The sequence below is a fragment of the Typopeltis vanoorti genome, chromosome 4, assembly GCF_054136105.1.
Source record: "Typopeltis vanoorti isolate ZY-2024b chromosome 4, IOZ_Tvanoo_1.0, whole genome shotgun sequence".
Taxonomy (NCBI): Eukaryota; Metazoa; Arthropoda; class Arachnida; order Uropygi; family Thelyphonidae; genus Typopeltis; species Typopeltis vanoorti.
This window is the reverse complement of record NC_143552.1, coordinates 106,126,553-106,142,881: the sequence shown is the minus strand read 5'-3', so window position 1 is coordinate 106,142,881 and position 16,329 is coordinate 106,126,553. Positions and strand designations below refer to the sequence as shown.

General features: G+C 37.8%; 1 protein-coding gene across 2 annotated transcripts in view; it reads left to right on the top strand.

Annotated features, from left to right (window-relative positions):
* Nucleotides 1–819: 819 nt before the first annotated feature.
* Nucleotides 820–16,329, top strand: part of Prp39 (pre-mRNA processing factor 39) — a 203,643-nt gene continuing 188,133 nt past the window's right edge. For both annotated transcript variants that reach the window (XM_090391395.1, XM_090391396.1), the window contains exon 1: nucleotides 820–1,064. The gene's annotated coding sequence lies outside the window, so the exon portion shown is untranslated. The remainder of the gene's footprint in view (nucleotides 1,065–16,329) is intronic.

The window sequence follows — 16,329 nt, the reverse complement described above, 5'->3', positions numbered from 1 at the left end:
CATTGGAATGAGAAGGATAATAAACATTAATAAATATCGGTCATTTAGTAGAGCCTCTGCTACTAATGGCTCAGTTAAATAAGTTTGAGCGCGGTTCGTAGTTGGAAGGGGACTAATCGTTCGATGCTGTTGGCTCACTCTCCCTCGATGAGTCTTTGGACTCCCTGTAGGTGTGTAATAATAATAATAATAATAATAATAATAATAATAATAATAATAATAATAATAATAATAATAATAATAATAATAACCTCCTAACAGTTTCTATGATGCCAAAGGAATTGCACTTTGAAGTTTCATTCAGTTCGTTTGTTATAGGGACCTTTTCTATTTCTTCTCTCAGGAGAAAGGAGATTTTTAATCCTACACCTTAACATATTCAATTGTAGAACATACAGAATTACATACAGATGAATAATAGTTTGTGTTAGTAACAATCCCCGCTTATCTAGCATACCAAGGGAATGCAGTAAATTTTGGTTATGGAAAAAGGCGGGGATTCTTTGCTTTTATTTACAGTAAGTTAGAGGGGGAAGGATTGCCTCTTGCCCTATGCTGAATGAAAGAGCAATAGAAGAGTGGCGGTTTGCTGTAGTTGGTGGATTAAGTGTTGGAGATAGAGAGTTGTAGAGTAGGTGCCCTCCCTCGGTGAGTCTTGGACTCCTTGGAGGTGTCACGTAATAATAATAATAATAATAAATACGTGTCTAATGAAAAAAATGTGCACCCAGCTTTTCATATCAAAATTAATAATAATAATAATAAAATGTTTATTAAATTAATACCAATAGAGGGCACCGTAAACGTAGTCGACTTGTCAGCTTTATCATTTTATTTCGGTGTTCAGATTATTAAGTTGTCTTCCTATTCTAAGTGTACGTGGTGTGTGATTGTTTATTGCTGTCCAGATTTTAGCGAAACTGTTTTTAATGAATGGGTGCTTGCAAATAAACTTCTGATAATTTTAAAACACTGCAAGAAATTTCTGCTTAAGGATACCACTTGTATCATTGTTTTGAAGGTTTTGTTATTGGTGAACGTGATTTTGACCTACTGTTCATATTGTAAGTATACATATATTCCTAAAAAGAATGCATGCAGTTAACATTTTGGTGAGCATTTGTTTTGCATACCGTTCATTACTAAAAACTAACAGTTTTTAGTAATGAACGGTATGTGTTTTATCTTTAATTAAAGGAAGGGCGAAAAGATAAAAATTAATTAGAACTATTTTTTTTTTTTTTTTTTTGTTATCAGTTGTAAACAAATAATAGAGGCAAATATTCGCAACAAGTTTGCGAATTTAACCATACTGGTTAGTCTGGCTGTTAATTTTGAAATTCTGAAACTGTTTATTCTTGCACCATTATTAATTTTATTCAGATATGAAGTTAATGTGTCGACATTTATCAGAAAATAAAAATGAATAGACTTGTTTAAATGTATCTATTTTGAAGTGTATATTTAAACAACAATTATTGGAGTCAACAAAACGTTATTAACAGTAATCTCCATGATTCATAGATTTTGGTAATTTTAATAAAAGTACGCCACCGACTCCAAATTCTATCTTTCCCATACCTACAGTTATAGGCATACAGTGCATTAAACACAATATATTCTATTAATTATTATTATTTTGGTAACCTCCATAGAGTCAACAGGTTCATTGTGGGAGTCCCACTCAACCAGCAACATATGCCTGCATTCACCGGCAATGCATTCCACTCTCTAACAACTCTCCACATATAAAATCTGCTCCTCACACCCTTCACTACATCTTTATACAACTTCTAGGAATGGTCTCTCATTCTTGCCATCTTAACATCCACTCTTTTTATAATTCCTTCTGTATTAATCTGGTAGAAATCCTTAACTATTATGAAGGTCTCTGTCAAATCTTATTTTCTCCCTCCTATTTACCAATCTCTGTAATCCATAATCCCTCAAACGCTCTTCATAACCAACACTCTAGAGTCCCTATATCACTGTGGTCATTTGTCTTTGGACCCTCACTAGTGTTTCCACATCACAATGAAAACCAGGAAACGAAATCTGAGCACAATAGTTCATATGTGGTCAGGCTAATGCCTTATATAGAAGCACCACTACCTCCTTATCCCTATATGTCAAGGTACTTTTTATCATAGCAACAATATGATGTGCAGTATTTGCAAACTTGCAATATACCCTTAGAACTATAGTCCACTGTCTTCTATCACTTCAAGATCCTGAATCTCATCCAATTGCTGAAGTATAGCTGCACCAATACAGTTATGTAGTCTTATATCTCTGTACCCAAAGTGAAACACCTTGCATTTAGTAATATTGATATTAAAATGCAACTCCACTCATCTGTCCAAGCTAAAAGTATCTAAATCTTCCTGTAGAGAATTAATATCAGTAATACTCCCAATAGTTCTATCTGACTTTGCATCATCATCATCATCAGCAAACATTTGAACATCCTTTGTCAGTCCACATGAAATATTATTAGCAAATCAGTTAAACACTAAGTGTCCAAGAACAGAATCCTGACTTATGCCACTGGTCACCTTCCTTTTATGAGATCATACACAACTGCAGGTATCTTTCAGAAAGCCAATCTTCAAGAACTTTGAGGAACTATGGAAGCAGAAGTGCTTTCCCACTTATAGTGAGCTATACTTAGTAATTACTGAGAATCAGCAGTCAGATGTAACTAGCTAATAATCTTAGCTAATAAAATAAGCCAATATTTATTAATTGAATAATTATTAAAGATTACGCTACTCGGCAGAAACGAATGATGATGGATTCAGCAGCAGTCGCAATATCATAAGGGACTTTGTGGCATGCAGTACTTGCGGCATGTATGCGTCTCGGGAATTACATATGTGGCTTGTTAAAGAGAGTGGAGAGCGTATGTGCGCAAAATGCAGGCAGTTGGAGGAAATAAGTACATTAGATATATCGATATCCGACTTTGTTGCTCCAGGAACGGGGAATGAATGTAGGAAGACAAGCAGTGTGATAGGAGAGAATGAGAAAATAATAGTTGATAGTGTGGAAGGTGTGAATGACTGTGAAAGTTTAGGAGATGGTTTTATTTGGGAGAGTGAATTTAGATTAAGAGTGACTGACCTGCAGAGGGAGATAGATGAGTTGAAAGAGGAGGTGGAATGTCTTGTGAATGAGAGCAGAAGTATGAAAGATAAGATTAGGAGAATGGAAGAGATAAATGCAAGGCGAATCAGAGTAGGAGAGAGAGAGAGAATTTAGGGAGTATGAGTGAGAGATATGGGGGTGCTAGAAGTGGAGAGAATGGAAACAGTAGAAGAGAGGGAATGAGAGAGAGGTATGGGAATGCTAGCAGACGAGAGGATGGAAACAGTAGGAGAGACGGAATGAGAGAGAGATATGGAAGTGCTAGAAGAGGAGAGAATGGAAACGGTAGGAGAGATGGAATGAGAGAGAGGTATGGGAATGCTAGAAGACGAGAGGATGGAAACAGTAGTAAGAGAGACAGAATGAGAGAGGGATATGGAAGTGCTAGAAGTGGAGAAAATGGAAACAGTAGGAGAGAGGGAATGAGAGAGATGTATTGGAGTGCTAGAAGAGGAGAGAATGGAAACAGTAGAAAAGAGAGGTATGGGAATGAAAGAAGAGGAGAGAATGGAAACAATAGGAGTGAGGGAATGGTAAGAGGTATAATGTATGGCGACTCAATGATCCGAGGTGTTCAAGATAGGATGCGTGAGGCGTGTTTGCCAGCAGGAACAATAGAAAGGGTGGCTATGGCAATTAAGAGAGGTGAAAGGGTGGATGAGATGATTGTGATGGTAGGAACGAATGACTTGAGTGGTAATGTAAGTCGGGCAGTGAGAGATATGAGATTTTTGCTTGAGACTGTACGGAAGAAGACAGAGAGAGGAAAAATAGTGTGCGTGTTGCCTAGGTATGATAATGATGAGTTGAGCAGAAGAGCGGTGATATTGAATGGCATAATAGCGAGAATGTGTGACAAGAGAGGACTGGTATATGTGGATGCTTGGAGTGCGTTTGAGGAAAGAGAGGAATTGTATGCGAGAGACCATTTACATTTGAATGAGGAAGGACGTAGGCATCTGGAGAGATTGCTGTTCTGAACGAGTCAGTGTGTCCCAGGGAGGATGATAGCACGGGTGGCCTCTTGTGGGAATGGATACTTGGGAGAAGGGAGACAATGTCAAGTGGAGTCTAGAAGGGATAATGCTGGGTATAGAAACAATGGCATTTATATGCTTTATACTAATGCCAGGAGTATCCGGAATAAGGGAGAGGAATTGGTGGCACAGATAGCATCAGCCTGGCCAAAAATTATTGCAATCACTGAGAAGTGGTTGACAGAAGGGGATATAACAACAGGAATAGAAGTTGCTGGGTATAGCATTTCGTCAGGATAGGAGGGGAAAGCGTAGTGGTGGGGTATTGCTTATGATAAGTGATGACCTATGTCCTCTAAGAGTGGAGAATTTGAAAGGAAGTGAGACAAATGATTTTGAGAGATATGGTGTGAGGTAGAGGTAGGCAAGACAGGATATTTAGTGGGGTGTTGCTACAGACCCAGGAGCACAGAGGATGGGAACCAGGAGATGTTTAGACAGCTAAGTTTGGCAAATGTAAGAAGAATGATTGTTATGGGAGATTTTAACTTCAGTAGTATAAATTGGAGAGAGGAAGATGCATGTAGCAATAGGGGAATGGAATTTCTAGAATTCTTGAGGGACAAATGTCTTAGGCAACATGTAACAGAGGGAACAAGAGGTTCAAAAGTTTTGGATTTGGTTATAGCATCAGAAGAGTTGATAATAACTGAATTGATGTCTCTCCCACCAGTTGGAGAGAGTGACCATATGGTGTTGACTTGGAAAATGAATAGACATGCAGGCGTATTAAAGAGACGGGAACTTATGTGGAATTATAAGGCAGGTGATTATAATAGTCTTAGACGTCAACTTCAGGAAGTTTCATGGAGGGAGGAATTGGAAGGCTGGGATGTCACTAGTGTGTGGGAAATTGTGAAAGAATATTTGTTATCAGCAATGGTAAGTTGTATACCACGAGTGAAGAAGAGGACGCAATTTGGAGTAAAGTGGATGACAAACAATATTAAACAGGAATTGCATGCGAAAAAGAGGCTATGGAAGAGATATAAGGAGACAGGTGAAGAGAAGATCCATGAAGAATATAAGACACAGGCCAGAAGAGTGACTAGTGTGGTAAGGAAAGCGAAACTGGAATATGAGAGGAGATTGGCCCTAAGATCCAAAGAAAATCCTAGGGAATTTTTTAGCTATGTGGCCAATAGGAGGAGAAATGACTGTGGAAAAATGATATTGTGGGATAAAAATTGGAATAGAGTGACTGATGCAGAGGACATAGTGGAATTGTTCAATGAACACTTTATTGGAGTATTTCATCCTGGAGGAGTCAGTTTTAATGCTAGAGGGATAGGACTGGTTCGAGGTCTGGAGGTACAGGAGGAGAGTGTGTTTCAGATACTGAGTACTCTGGATGTCAGTAAAGCTGTGGGACTGGATGGTATTTCACCACGAGTTTTAAGAGAATGTGCTAGGGAATTGACAGTGCCTTTAACGTGGCTTTTCAATGAAAGTCTGGCTTTGGCGAAGGTGCCCAGGGAATGGAAGGAAGGTAAGATAGTGCCATTACATAAGGGTGGTAACAGACTGGAAGTGTCTAATTATAGGCCAGTCTGTGTGTCATCAGTAGTTGTTAAGATCCTGGAGAAAGTAGTGAGGGACCGTATACAGCATTGGGCAGATGAGGGTAATGTTATCTGTGAGAATCAACATGGATTTGTGAAAGGACGCTCTTGTTTTAGCAATATGCTAGCCTTTTATAATAAAGTTACAAGAACATTAGATGAGGGAAAGGCATATACTGCAATTTTCTTAGACTTGGCGAAGGCATTTGACAGGGTGCCACATGATAAGCTGATATTTAAGTTGCAGCACATGGGTCTGGATGTCAGATTGGTCAACTGGATTCAGGATTGGCTGTCTGATAGGTATCAGAGAGTTGTGTATGGTGGAGCAGTTTCCAGGAAGCAGAGGGTTACAAGTGGGGTCCCACAGGGCTCAGTACTAGGACCTATATTGTTTAACCTTTATATCAATGACATAGCCAGTGGAGTGCAGGGGGATATTCAGTTGTTTGCAGATGATGCGAAGCTGGGAAGGATCATTAGTAATAGTGCAGATGTGGTAGCCCTGCAAGAGGATTTAAATAAGCTAGATAGATGGGCAATTGAATGGGGGTGTCAGTTTAATGCAGCAAAATGTAAGGTCTTGAGGTTTGGGAAACATCGATGGGATGCTGCATACTCTGTGGGAGGAGTTATACTGGAGGAAGTAGGGGAGACAAGAGATCTGGGGTTGATGATTGATAGAAACCTGAAGTTTAGGGGACATATTGCAAAGGTGGTGAAGGTAACACAGAGGATTGCTGCTATTATGAGAAGGACACTGACCTGCAGAGATAAGAGGGTTATCATTCCGTTGTATAAGTCTCTGATCAGACCACACTTGGACTATTGTTCTCAGATTTGGTCCCCAGGATTTGAAGGGGATAAATTAACTGTGGAAAGGATACAAAGATGGATGACAAAGATGGTTTCAGGACTGTACAAGGATAGTTATGAGGATCGGCTGAGAGAATGTGGACTGCAGAGTTTGGTGGATAGAAGAAGGAGAGGTGATATGATTGAGACTTTTAAACTGTTGAGAGGTGGTTACAGGGTTGACACTAGGGAGTTCTTTCGCTTGGTTGAACAGCGGGAAGGAGTGATGACAAGTGGCCATCCCTGGAAGTTACGAAAGGAAACTGTGAGCAAGAGGGTAAGGAGTGGTTTCTTTGTGTGGAGGGTGGTTGAGCCGTGGAATGCATTGCCTGATGGAGTGGTGGAAGCGAGAACGGTCAGTGAGTTTAAAGAGTGGTATGATAGACTTTGTGTTTCTCAGGGGGAGACCTCCCCTCGATGAGTCTTAACAGACTTTGTCTTAGGAAGGACCTTCCTCGATGAGTCTTTTGACTCCTTGGAGGCCTGAATAATAATAATAATAATAATCCATTGCCCATTCCATTTGCTGTTGGGCTATATAATCTTCTTGGGCTGACCTGCACTTCTGATTTTTCCTGGCATAACCACATTTCAACTATAGCTGCTTCTTCAGCTGCCAAAAAATTTTTTCCCACAAGACACTACTTCACAGCTGCTAACTCTGTACAAAGCTCAAATCTGCCCACCCATGGAATATTGCTCCCCATATTCGGTGGAGCACCAAAATTCTCTCTAAGATTGCAGCACTCTTCGATTCTATCCAGAAGAGGGCAATCCGGCTAATTAATGATTCCCCCCCTCTCTCTCTCTGTGTCACATACTCACTTCAATCCCTCCCTCACAGGCATTTAGTTCCTGCTGTCTGTTGCATGTATGTTATTTTATAGTTATGAATACTCCTTAGGTTTCACTATACAAGAAAATGTGCCTCTTCTACATTTCAGATACTTTTATGGACAGTGCTTTGCTGAATTGGCCACTTTTATTCCTCCACTCTCCTTTAAAATCATTTAAACAAGAGCCACTGCTAATCAACACCCTTTTACAGTCCATCTTGAAACTCACTAAACCAATTTTACTGTATTTTGTTTCATCCCATCTACTTCTATCCTTTGGAACAGTTTCCCAACCTCCAACACTCTGCCTTCTCCAAAGATTACAACCCTCAGCTGTTCAAGCAAAATGTTAACAGATTCTCCATTTCTTCTATATATATATATATGTAAAAAATATGTACTCTTAGCACACACCTATGACTCAAAGACAAATTGTCAATGAGTGTGGTGTTGGTTTGGGTATTGTTAATGTGATTTTATAGAGCAGTGTTTCTCAAAGTGTGGTACACATATCCACGGGGGGGGGGTAAGTGGCAATTTTCGACTATGCATCATTAACGCATGGAATCATTATATTTCTCGACAAATAGCACAATTAGAGACAACTGGGATAAATATGGGACTAACTAATGAATCACATCTTCCCTTCAACAGAAGCTGCTGTATAGACTCAAGAAAAACCATTATGTTGCTGGTGCAACATATGGTTTTGCTTGACACCACCACGTTGTGAACATCTTAAAATTTCTTCTTCCTAACATGGAATTTAGGCCATGTGGCCTGTTCCGGTCTCATGCCATCTCTTTCTTGGTCTTCCGATTCTTCTTTTTCCACTTATTTTGTATCTGTATAATATTTTTGGTAGTCTGCTGTTGTCCATTCGATTTAAATGTTCTAGCCATTTTTGTTTATACTGTCTTATGTAGTAATTAATTGGTTTTATTTTCAGGGATTGTAAGATTTCTTCATTTGTTTTGTGGTCCCACTTGGTATATCCAGCTGTTTTTCTTAAAACTAAGAAATATAAAGTGAATGTGTTTCAGATATTATGGAATTTGGTTGAAGAGAATTAGCATTTCGACTCAACTGTTGAAATGAAGATTTGTCTTTGGTTTGCACGATCTTTTGTTAATACTGCACCAATCATATGCACTTCTTCATAGCTGCTTTACGTATCTCAAGTCTTGTAAATTACTGGTAATGTTTGCTTGAATTTGGGTAGATGACTTTGACAATGTACACAAGGAAACTGTTCTCGATGCCAAAAGTAGCGATAGCGAGTAGGAGCTTCTTGGTAAGTCGCAACATTTTCTTTTTTTTTTTTTTCTGAAAACTTTAGTTTCCGAAAATCCCCACATATATCTCGTACCACGATTTTTTAGCTTTAATTTTGGGAAAAAGTACTAGTTATATTTGAATAAATACGGTAATTTTTTTAGCTTTCAAATTCTTAAAAGCTAATTATTGGTTAGATTAGATTTATAAAACCCACAAAAGAGAGCAATATAGCAAATACAGGTAGCTGTAAGCAACAAAAAAAAACAAAACAAAAAAAACCGTTGATATTGAATCTGGATCAAACGAAATTGATAAGGGTGTGTCGTCTGACATCACTAGAGAACCAACTAGGAAGAAGATGAAAAATCTTTGTAAGTATGATATGAATTACTTGAAATGTGGATTTTCATGGACGGGAAATGAAGAGGAACCTATTCCAAATTTTGTTCTATTAAAAATAAATCATATTTTTTGTTTACATGAACATATAAATTCAAATAAAATAGACATTTACAATGAAATATACTTTATTTATTTATTTATTATTTGATAAGAGGGTACTTGGTAATAATGAAAATTTAAGAAGGGGTAGGTTGTTTACTAGTTAGGAAAAGCAAAATGAATTCAAGATTGTTTGCTCTAGACTTAAATAGAGACTTGGCAGCTAGTGGGATTAAAGTTTCTGACATGACAGACTGTCGAAGATTGTTAGTAGCAGGGAGCATGAAGGCTATGAAGAAAATTAGGCTTTAGTGAGCAAAAGTGTACAAAAGATTGGACTGTTGTGAAGTGGAAGAAGGTCATATTCTCAAACGAGAGCCATTTCTTTGTTCATAGAGAGCTAGTACCCTATGTTCAAAAATCAGTGGCTGAGAAGACTTCTCTGGTCCACCTTCAACAAGCTCCTAAACACCTAGCTAAAAAGATGTTTGGAGTTGAACACATGATGGTCCAGGATCACTTGTACCTGCTGATGGTATGATGAAAAGTGACCAATACATAGAAATATTGGAGAAAAGAGTGGTCCCACAGATTCAGAAAGACAAAGAACTAATCTTCCAACAGGATCTCCCTTCATGCCACACTTAAAAAAAAAAAGTGAAAAAGTTCCTCAATAATCATAACATTCACTTGCTTCAGTGGCCAGTTAACTCTGCTAACATTAACCTAATAGAAAATTTGTATATCATAGTGAAGAAAAGAGACTTGGAAAAGTAAATTGTAATACGTAGGAGAACTTAATACAATCCATTATAAAAGTATGGTTTCGAGATACAGAAATAAGAAAAATGTCTTCTACGTCGGTAGAGTCCATGCCTATGTGAATAATGGATTTATTAGGAACATAGTAGCACATAAATTATTAACTAAGTTGGAGTTTAATTTTTGTACTTATTTTCTTTTGAAATTAAAATTTTTCTTTAAAATGTGATTGTATGTTTATACAAGTTAATTCCACATCATTGTCATAAAGTACAGCATATTCTTCACCACCTAAAAGCTAATGAAAAGATTCCAAAACATCAGTCCGAAAACTCGCATTTTTGAGATACAGCTTTTATAGTTTTATAATTAGTACAAATGCTGACAATGTGCAAAGCAGACAGATTCAACTCAGTGAATCAAATGATTATAAACAACCAGAATCACATTGTTGGAGGTATATTCATTTTAATAGATTTGCCTTGAGCAAGTGACAGTTGCAGTTTGTTTTAGTGCTTCTAAGTCATATGTTGGTGTTTTGCAATGGAGGGCAGGTTCACATTACTTAATTGACTGATATATGCTTTTCTTATAGTCATGTCCATAGAAATTCCCATGAAGAACATTGATTTTATCAAGAGGCCTTTCCTCGTTGTCAAATTCTGCACTCTTGAATCTTCATTCATTTTCATCAATGTCTTCATGAGTTTCTGCATTATATATGCAAAACTCTGTATGCATACGTGTGTGTGCGCGCGCACACACTGCAGGAGTGTGAATATGCATGCATTGCTATCAAACACAAGCACGTAACGTTTGATCCTATAAAGCTGTAAATGGTGAAACATCTCGCCATGTATGGCTGGCAACAGAAGCTATTTTGAATATTTCCTACGAGGTGTCTTTATCTTACACTGTTTATTTTTGCTTCTTTCTAAGGGATTTATACTTAATTCTTGATTGCCTATTTATGCTTATTTCATTTTTTGCCTTCTCTCTGCATTATGGATTGTTATCATTAGTGCTCCTACTATAAAGGGTTTTATCTTGGGAATGTGAAATTTCTAGACCTGTTTATTAAGGCCAATTCATTGGTTTTGAAACATAGAATACACTTTTAAAATTCATGAGAGGGTCATGGAATCAACTTTTGTATATACACTAGTGTCCAAAACTTAAGGATGAACACTTTCTTGTGTCAGTTTGTATAACTGACAGTTTTGAGAAGAAAGTGAGTGCACATTCATATTTTCGAATCATGTACAAAGGGGCCACATGGTAGCATTCAACAGGATAAAAGGCAAAATGTCTGCAGTAAGCGAGTTGTTTTTGAAGCAAGCTCTTTTGGTGAAAGAATAAAGTTGCAAACATGGATGTCTTGTAATGTCTCGAAGACATCTAGATGATTTCGTGCAGGGAAGAATTATTGGAAAGTTTGAAGGCAGAATTACTGATATTGTCAGAGAGTTTGGAATCTCACATGGCATATTCAGGCTTGGGGCAGTGTTTCAAACCAATGGAATGTGTTCGAGACATATGCTAAGAGGTCATCCTCACTCTACCACAGAGTATGAAGACAGATTTTTGATTATAACAGCAAAATATAATTGATGCACAGTGGCAGGTCAACTCGCAAGCCTGCTCCATTCAAGCACATACGTGGATATCTTGACAAACTGTGGCAAGACATCTGACAAGTAGGCCTATATGTCTGAAGACTTGTAGTCAATGTCCCTTTATCCACTCTCATCGTAGAGCACATTTTCAGTAGTGTTATATCCATAAAAATTGGACAAGACACTAATGGGCTAATGCACTCTTTACAGATTAGAGTTATTTTAGTCAGTTCTCCATTCTAGATGATGCTTGATCTGGCGTAAGATTGGTACTGCTTACCATTGCGAGAATGTTCTTGAAAGGGATAGATATGGTGGCGTTGGGATCATGGTGTGGAGAGGCATTATGTTTAATGGATGCACCAACCTACTAGTGCTGGAAAAATGGATTGTGACTGGTGAACATTGCAACTAAGTTTATCAGCATCATGTTTGATTGTTCCATTGTACTTTTATGGATGACAATGCCACACCCCATCACACCATATATGAGCAGTGGAGATACTTCTAGAGACTGAGGGTATTGAATTGAGTGGCCGACACTCTTCCCAGATCTCAACCCCATAGAAGATGTTTGCAATGCAATAGGGAGATGCATTGCTACTTGAAATTCCATGCCAGAAAACAAACAAAGCCTTATACTTGCTCTGAAGGAGGAGAAGGCCAGTTTGTCTCAAGAATTCCTGAGTCACTTGGTGCTAAGTAGACCTTAGCACCAAGTGACTAAATTAAACTAAATTAAAATTTAGTTTAATTTAGTCTTCAAATTTTACTGTAAATGGTACGACATTGTGAGCGCTGCATTGCAATTCAAGGTGGACATATTCCGTACTGAAATGTCTCTCTCTGCATAGTTTTAAGAAATTAATGCAGTTAATTTCTTAACTGCATCCTTAGGAATATATGTAACGTTTGCCAAAAATGTATTTCAGTTTAATTTGTATGAAATTTATAGCATGTTTTTTGTGTAATATAATATATTAGTATGCTGGCAATAAATTTATGTCCATGTTTGACTGTAGTCATGAAAATATTTTTCATATACAAGTAAAAATGTGGTTCCCTTAACTTTTGGAAACCACTGTATATACACTGTGTCCGTCAAATAATGAGATTGATTTTTTACAGGAGAGCCCTTTGAATAAAAGTAAAAAATGTGCTTATAGTTCTGACTGCTAGAGCTTTGTAATCGCAAGTGTAACTTTTGAGTCGGGTGATGCAACAGTTTTTGTGTGCAGCCATTGAAGTAAGAGTGGAGCATGTCAGAAGTTGCATCATGGAGCAAAGCGCTGTGATAAAATTTTCTGTAAATTAGGAAAAACTACTATTGAAGTGTACCATGAGCTAAAAAAAGTTTATGCTGGTGACTGTCTTAGATGTGCACAGGTATTCCATTGGTTTTCAGCTTTTAAAGAGGGCAGTCCCTGAAGAATGAACTATGCTGTGGATGCCAGTTTTTGCACAGACAAATGAAAATGTAAAATTATGGAAATTGTTGCCCATGACAGGCTAATAACCACTATTCTACTTGCTATGCAGCTTGTTGTCGGTAAGGAAATGGCCAGATTAATCTTAGAAAGAGATTTGCACAAGAGGAAGATTTGTTTGAGGTTTGTGCTGCATACATTGACACAGGAACAGAGAGAGCATTGGGTTGCATGTTGTGAAAATTTCATCTATGCAGTTGATCAATATTGTAATGTGTTGTAAAGAAATGTCATCAGTGATGAAAGTTAGGGTTTTTGGTTTGATCTGGAAACGAAATTCCAGAGCATGAACCGTCTTCTCCCTGGCAGAAGAAAGTCAGGTTGCAAAAATCACGTCAAAACAATGGTCATTGTTTTTCTGATGCTCCTAGAATTATCTACTGCAAATTTGTTCCTGAGGACACCATAGTAGGAGTAATGCATCGTGTCAGGAAAGAACTGTTCCACAACAACAATTGGTTTCTGTTGCATGACACCTCGCCCACACATTTTGCACTGCCCTGTGAAGCAGTTTCTGGCTTCACAGGCAGTGCAAGTCAATCTGTGTGTTTGATTGCATAGATCAAAGTTGATCTGTGTGATCAAGCATTCCTGTTATTCAACAGATTTGGTTCCCACAGACTTTTCTCTTCCCAAAGATGAAGTGTGCCTTGAAAGGGAAGTACTTCAGCGACATTGAGAAAACCCAGATGGTATGATCCAGAGACTGAAGAAAGTTCCCAGTGGTGAGCTATAAGGGGCTCACTCAAGCCCTTTGTTAAATTTTTCTCAAATTTGCGAACCCCTTGTTCTTGTTTACTTTTTTATTTTTTCAAAAGAAAAATTTTTTTTTTTTTGAAACATTAAGCAACAAATTCATACGGTAACCTAACAAAAATTAGTCTATTCAGCAGTGTATAGATTATTTGGAATTATTGTTTCAACTCCTCTATAACGAATGCGCCCAAGTTTGAAAATAAAATAAGTGCATTCGCTATCTTCATCCTTGTCCCTTCTGGTAGCCAATGTCGTATGGTAAAATCAGTAGTAAAAAGATTATAAAAGATTTCATTCTTATTATATTATATTTTGATAGTTAAAAAATGTTTTTCTTATGTAAGATAAATTAACACAGTTAATTGTGCAAATATTTCATGTTTAGATTATGAAATATTTGTTTAAAAATGATAGCTGTCAGAGGTCGATTGTCCTCTCATACTTTTTGATTGGAATTTGTACACAGGCTGTATTAATAAACATTTTTGTGTGAAATAAGTTTTTTTTTTTTTGCGAGCCCTTTGTTAAAATTTCCATAGCTCGCTACTAGAGGTTCCTGTTCAGGACTTTCACCATGCCTTCAAACACATTGTGTAGATTTGGAGGGAGATTATTTTGAATCTCTTCAATTGACAATTCCAAATATAGTTCTTTGTTTAGATATAATAATTGTCTCATTGCTTAACAGACACACTGTGTATATACTGATATCCAAAATATATATTATATTACGTAATATATATTATGTGTGTGTGTGTGTACCTTGTCTAGCCATAAAGATTGCTTCAAATTGAAGAGTACATAAACCTTTAATCTGTCAGTAAATCATTTACAGCTTTCAGTATATAGACCATATGTATAATGTGTGTATAGCAGCACTAGGTGTTCGAAATGTCTTCCCTTTCGCCTTCACGCACACATGTCCAAAGTCTGTGAGGCCACATATTGATGGTGGCACACAACACCCAATGGAAACACTGCCTATTTCTCGCTCCAAATCCACATTCAGGCAGACAATGGTGGGGTGTTATTTCTTGCAGGATACTCTCTCTCTCAAGCTCCTACTTGAGAGAGTATTCTATTCAAATCAGAACTTCCAGATGGCCAATCAGATGGTATATGTGTGGTTGGGCACATTCGCTTCAAAACACTGTTGTGTGGTCCTCACCTTGTGTGCATGGACTGAGACTTGTTGGAAGGTCCACTGCCTACCATGAAACAAGATGTTGTTCAGGAGCCATACAACAGGTTCCAGCACTGTGTATTGATACAGTTTGGCAGAGGGTTTTGTTTTCTTGTAGAATTGCAACTTGGATACCCTGTGATATATCATATCAACCCCACCAAACTATCACTGATGCGGAATGATGACCTCTGAATCCTGAGTGCTATAGCACATGCTGTCTAACCATCTGGGACACCTATTGATATTTTTGGCAGATAAACAAGTCTTCTATGATGAAAATTTTTTTCATCTGTGAAGAGGATATCTCTGTATCTGTTGTTTGCGTACCATGAGAAGTGCTTTTGATTTTTATCACCCTCTGCCACATAAGTTGTGATGTTAGGAAATGTCCAGTAGAATGACAATAGGCACTCATCCCCAGGTTAACAGTTCGTACATGTGAATGATGTCACATGTACGAAACATTCATCTCTTGCGAGATCACTTTCTGCATTCTCACAGGATTTTATATATATATATATATATAATCTCATCCACATACCAAATGCCACATGACCTTTAGCACATTAGTGCGATGTGTGTGTGAAATAGAAGGAAGGAGGAATCTGTTCACATTTTACTTGAACAGATAAGGGTTGTAATATTTGGGGAGGGCAAAGTCAGAAAGACTGTTCCACCAAAGGACATAAGTAGATTGAACGAAAGAGGAGGCAGAAAGTTGGTTTGGTGAGTTTCAAGATCGACTGAAATGGGTGTTAACAGGGGCTATTGTTTTAATGATTTTGGAGGAGAGTGGAGGAATAATAGGGGTCAGTTCAGCAGAGCACCGGCCATGAAAGTATCTGTGGAAGTGACACAAGGCAGAAACTAAACTAAATGAAAGAAAGGAGGAATCATTAATTAGCCGGATTGTCATCTTCTGGATAGAATCATGCAATCTTAGAGAAGATTTTGGTTTACCACCCCAAATATGGGAGCAGTATTCCATGTCTGGGTGGATTTGGGATTTGTATACAGTTAGCAGGTATGAAGTAGTGTCTTGTGTAAAAAAAAGTAAACCTAGTATTTTGGCAACTGCAGAAGTTATAGTTTAAATATGGTTGTGCCAGGAAAGATCGGAGGTTCAGGTCAGTCCAAGAAGAGAAATCAGATTGTGTTTGCTATCTCAGTATTACTGAGGGTAAGGAGAAGGGATGAGAGTTCTTTCTTGCAAGTGATCAGACAGAACTGAGTTTTGGTGGCATTGAAGTTTACAAGGTTGTCCTTGCCCCATTGAGATATATCTAGAACAGTGTTTCTCAAAGTGTGGTACGCATACCCCTGGGGTACGTGGCAATTTTCAGCTATGCATCATTAATGCATGAAA